Here is a 6,000-nt window from a genome sequence, read left to right as displayed (position 1 = left end):
GCTATTCTGTTTGTGGGATGTGGGAAGTGCACATAAATATTCCTTGCTGTTATTTGGAAAGAGTAGCCATGTAGCGACAGCGGATTTCATCTGTGATCAAGTGTCGATATAACTGTGCGTTTGTCATCCAACAACCGCTGATTAGTAGTCAATGTGTTCCAGTAGACTTAAATTTGTTGACATTTTTGCCATGTAAGATTTATTATAAACACATTTGTACGACTGAAAACAAACGTATTTGTACGACTGAAAACAAACGTTTTTTTGTTTTTTTGTCGTGGCTCTGTGACCAGGCCATTTTACATGCATACCACAAGTTAATGCAACTTGTTAACGTATATTTCGCAACAAATGTTAGTGTATTATTCTCAAGTGTAACCGGCGTCATCACATTGTTTGGCAAGGGGTTCTATATATATAAAAATCTTGGGAAGCACACACACACACACACACACACACACACACACACACACGTCTACGGCTCCACGCCTTCGGCGCTCGCGTTTGATGAGATCCGTCCACATGAAATTTCGATCCTCTTCGCTAATCATGCTGGCTACGGGCCTGGTACCCATACAAAATGTCAGAGTTTTTTTGTGTGTACATTATTTGCTGGGATAACAGCATGAAACATGAGATAAAAATGTTGGCGGCAGTGTACGAGCTAACTATAATACCTACCATGGTTAACAATATTTATTCATGTAGATGACTGCGGAATATTTGGTACAACTTTCAAGTGAATCTGAAACCGAACTGCGTGGGACATTTGTTGGTTTGTAATGGATTCACCCTAAAAGGTTACGATGTCTGCAGTTTATTTCGGGTGGGGGTGGGGGTGGGGGTGGGGGTGGGGGTGGGGATGAATGAAATAAATGTTATTAACGAAACCAAAAAGCATGATAAAAAAAAAAAAAATCTTCGAAAGCAGCAGAAAACACGCCAGGATAGTGCTGTTCAGAGGGGTCAGTATTTCAACATTTTCTCGGGGAGCAACGAACGAGTTCTGTCTGATTCAAAGTCGACCCCCCCCCCCCCCCCACCATACCCACCTCCTACAAACACACACACACACACACACACACGTACACGCACACACACACACACACACACACACACACACACACACACACACACACACACACACACACGACGCTATTGGGCAAGGGGACATGTATGCAAAATCACTACATTATGCTGGTGCAACAAAACGAAAGCAAGACAGCAAACGAGGGTTTCCGAACGGAAAAAGGGCGTTTGTTACGGAAACTGGCGAAGCGTTCGGATTTCCTGTTTACGTCGAGTGTCTAAAAATAACAAGACACGTCACTTTGGTTTGGAGTAAATGGGATTCTTTGAGGTGACCATTTTGACTGTGCCGTGCCGAGTATTGTCACAGGTTATGTACTCTTGAACATCTTCACAACAGTGACTCATATTGTTCGTCTGAGGTATCCGTGAATCATTCGGTGAGTTGACAACAACAATTTATTTACGGAAGTACACGATCCACTAATTTAACGGAACTGTCAGTGTCACGGCGTCAGGTCTTCGATGGTAAATAACACGAAGTGCTGATGATAATGAAACTGACAGAACTCACTTTACATGTTTGAATCTAGGGTCTAGGGGAAATTTTTACCTTTTCGCTTATTAATAACATTAAAAAGGTTCCTGTGTCATATCCCACTACACAGGTGGTCCCCAATACAAAATCCTGCCAACGCCACTGACTGCAATGGTTTACTATAAGTTAAAGTTTGTTTTGTTTAACGGCACCACTAGAGCACATTGATTAATTTATCAATCATCGGCTATTGGAAACCCCAACATTTTTTCCATTAGCAACAAGAGATCTTTTATATATGAACTTTCCTACAGACAGGACAGCACATACCATGGCCTTGGATATACCAGGGCCGTAGCTAGGATTTTTTTTATTGTGGGGGCAACTGAGTAGTTAATAGTCTAAAACTCCTTTAACAGTTAAGAAGAGAATTTTCTTTAAGTTTCTATAATACTTTCCAGATTTGTTTTATGGGGGGTAACTTCCCCCTTGCCCCCCCCCCCCCCCCCCCTAGCTAAGGCCCTGTATACCAGTCGTGGGGCACTGGTTGGGACGGAGAAAACCAACAATCAGAGGATGGGTTTGAACCTACAATCAAAGCAACTCACGTGAGTGCTTTATCTACTATGTTAGATTCTGCCCCAATTAATCACACACAGTTCTGAGGAAAGTTTAAAGTTAAAGTTTGTTTCATTTAGCGACACCACTAGAGCACATTGATTAATTAATCATCAGTTATTGGAAGGAAGGAAACGTTTTATTTAACGACGCACTCCACACATTTTATTTATGGTTATATGGCATCAGACATATGGTTAAGAACCACACAGATATTGAGAGAGGAAACCCGCTGTTGCCACTTCATGGGCTACTCTTTTTGATTAGCAGCAAGGTATTTTTTATATGCACCATCCCACAGACAGGTTAACGCATACCACATCTTTTAATATACCAGTCGTGGTACACTGGCTGGAGCGAGAAATAGCCCAATGGGGCCACTGACGGAGATCGATCCCAGACCGACTGCGTATCATGCGAGCGCTTTACCACTGGGCTACGTCCCCCCCATCAGTTATTGATGTCAAACATTTGGTAATTCTGGCAGTCTCCAGAGGACAGCCATTAAATTTTTCCATTAGCAGCAAGAGATCTTTTATATATGCACTTTTTCACAAACAGGACAGCACATACCACAGACATTAATATACCAGGTATGAGGCACTGATTGGGACGGGAATGGGATCAGAGAATGGGTCCACCAGAGAGGTTTGATCCTGTGACCAAAGGACATCAGACGAGCGCTCTACCGACTGAGCTAGATCCCACCCCATTAAATTAGTGCTGAGGAAATTAACAGACTTAGCGTACCTGTTTGAGTCCTGAGACCATTATTTTAAAAACTATCTTTGTGCTATGATATCGTAAAACCGTCGTAAGCTATGATGTCGGTATGACACAGGCCATAGTGATGTCATAGCCCACAACTGTTTTATAATATCGTAGCTCTAAGATAGCTTCAAAAATCGGTAGCTAGGACTGTATCTAATGAAAAAATACTTCTATATTGCAATACCCTGTTCAGGGCTTCTAGAATTTCTACAAAATTCATTAGCCAAGGGATCAGTTATTTTTAAAATTTACTAGCCACGTTTACAAATTCACTAGCCCTAGTTTTACTTAATAAAACTTACTAATAGTAATATTCGGATGTTCTCAAAAGAGGGAGATAGAGATTAAAAACAATAAGATTGGGGGTGGTGGCAGGATATTCATATTTACAAAACAGACTTAAATACGGAATTTGACAACTTTTTTTCATTAGCCATTGGGCATGATAATATTAGTTATTTACTAGCCCAAGATTTGATATTACTAGCCATGGAACTGGGGCTACCATAATCTAGAAGCCCTGCCTGATTATTATTATCCCCCCCCCCCCAATTATTTTAGGTTTGGTATGCAGGACTCAAACTTAACGATGTCATAAACGGTAATTGCCATCATTGAGATATAAATTGCCATTGATCAGAAGCATCACCGACGACACTTTTGTGCCACTGGATAAAAATTACTGCTGTCTGTAAAACTCCTCGAAGACGGCAAAATTAATATATCTGGTGTACATTATCTTTCAGCATTAAACATTTGTACGTTTGAAATATATATACTAGGTCTCCACGAGTACTCGGGTACGGGTTGAATTTAGCAAGACTCGAGTCCATTAAAAGGACTTGAGTACCCGTACAAGTGAGACAAAGTAGAGCATTAATTTTAGCAGTAACTAATCAACAATAATCACATTATCACATGCTAGTTTCTCTTTTTAATCTGTCCGTCCGTCCGTCACAATACTGAACATATCAACCGCTTTCTAAATGCAATACAATGGAATGATTTTGCATTCATGTTCAGCGCTTGAATTCAGATGCATGATGCTATTTTACTTTTTGCTTCAGTCTCATTATCATCTAGTGTAAGTGTCGGGTACTCGGGTCTAATATTATTATTTGCTGCAAAAGTCACTGTTTAAGAAATTGGCGCAGTCAGGCTAAGATTTGTCATCGGTGGGCCAATTCATTGACAGCATTTTTTTTGTTTTAAATGCCATGTGTGACAAATTCTTTAGTTCGAGTCCCAGGTATGACCCTGACTCGGATAACTGTTGAGGGGTGGGACGTAGTCCAGTAGTAAAGCGTTCGCTTGATGGGTGGTCGGTCTAGGGTCGATCCTGTTGGTGGGCCCATTGGGCTATTTCTCGTTCCAGCAAGTGCTCCACAACTGGTGTACCAAAGGCTGTGGTATGTACTCTCCTGTCTGTGGGATGGTGCATATAAAAGATCCCTTGCTGCTAATCAAAAAGAGTAGCCCATGAAGTGGCGACAGCGGGTTTCCTCTCTATCTGTGTGGTCCTTACCCATATGTCTGATGCCATATACCTGTAAATAAAATGTGTTGAGTGCGTTGTTAAATAAAACATTTCCTTCCGATAACTGTTGGGTGAGATCTAGCTCAGTCGGTAGAGCGCTTGCCTGGGGTGTTTGGGTTGTAGGATCAAACCTCCTCAGTGGACACATTCTCTGACTGTGTTTTTTCAACCGTTCCAACCAGTGCCACTTAACTAGTAAACCAAAGGTTGTGGTATGTGCTGTCCTGTCTGTAAGAAAATACATATAAAAGATCCTTTCCTGCTACTGGAAATATATAGCGTTTTCTCTAAGACTATATGTTAGATTTATCAAATGTTTCACATCCACTAGCCAATGATTAATCAAATCAACGTGCTCTAGTGTTGTTGTTAAACAAACCAAACTTTTAACTTACTGTAACAAATAATACCCAAACGAAATAATGTGTTTCTAATTTCTAAAGATGTAGCAAGTTTTCTCTAAGACTACATAAATTAATATATGTTATTAACTTTTAATTACTGTTCATAGGTTTCATCTCCATCCTTCTGTCTAGCTGTCTGTCTGTCTGTCTTTCTTTCTATCTGTCTGTCTGTCTGTCTGTCTGTCTGTCTGTTTGTTCATCTGTCCCACAAATAGTTTTTCTGATGTGTTTTTCACTATGCCTTGAGATATTGATATTGAGCTGAAATTTGGTGTATAGCTTTATCGTGTACTGTTACAGATCAAGTTTGGCGATATACAATGTTTTTTAGTTATGGCCCTTGAACTTAGGAGATACGAAAATATGTTTTCCAGACTGTTTTTCACAATGTTTCAAGATACTGAGCAGAAATTGTGACTGATAAAGTTTGACTTTCGTGCTGATTTACCCATTTTTCACAGTGTTATGGCCTTTGAACTTGGGAGATAAGAAAAGTCTTTTGGCCCGGAATGGGACATGTATTGCTTTAGCAGTTCTCTTAGAATGCTTGCTTGATTTGATAATAAATAATTACAATGCTGTTGTCACTATAGTCCAATACATCTGGTGCATTGGAAGTAGCCCAGTGGTAAACGCTCACTTGATGCATGGTTGGTCTGCAATTGACCTCCGTCGGTGGGCCCATTGGGCTATTTTTCATTCCAGCCAGTGCACTACAACTGCTATATCAGAGGCCATGGTATGTGTTATCCTGTCTGTGAGAAAGTGCATATAGAAGATACCTTGCTGTAATGGAAAAATGTAGCAAATTTAATCTTAAGACTAGATGTCAGAATTGAGGGCCACAAATCACAAATTACCAAATATTTTATTTATCCAACAGCCGATGATTAATAAATCAATGTTCTCTAGTGGTGTCATTAAACAAAACAATCTTTAACTTTTTTTTTAACTTATCAGTAAGTCCAGCTGTTGTTCAAGAGACATTTCTTTCAGATTTTCTTTCTAACTTTCTGACTGTGCAAACATTCTTTTCAGTACCCAGTACAAATTAGCTATGAAGACTGGGCTTCAAGGTTTGTTTTTCTATCTTTATGATGAAA

At 40.1% G+C, this 6,000-nt stretch overlaps 1 protein-coding gene across 1 annotated transcript in view; it reads left to right on the top strand.

The window, feature by feature from the left end:
• The first annotated feature begins 1,348 nt into the window (after positions 1–1,348).
• Positions 1,349–6,000, top strand: part of LOC121387666 (mitogen-activated protein kinase kinase kinase 13-like) — a 103,141-nt gene continuing 98,489 nt past the window's right edge. The window contains exon 1 of the mRNA XM_041518853.1: positions 1,349–1,469. The gene's annotated coding sequence lies outside the window, so the exon portion shown is untranslated. The remainder of the gene's footprint in view (positions 1,470–6,000) is intronic.

Source organism: Gigantopelta aegis, chromosome 13 (genome assembly GCF_016097555.1).
Source record: "Gigantopelta aegis isolate Gae_Host chromosome 13, Gae_host_genome, whole genome shotgun sequence".
Lineage (NCBI taxonomy): Eukaryota > Metazoa > Mollusca > Gastropoda > Neomphalida > Peltospiridae > Gigantopelta > Gigantopelta aegis.
The sequence above is the reverse complement of the archived record's forward strand: the minus strand, read 5'-3'. Positions and strand labels throughout refer to the sequence as shown.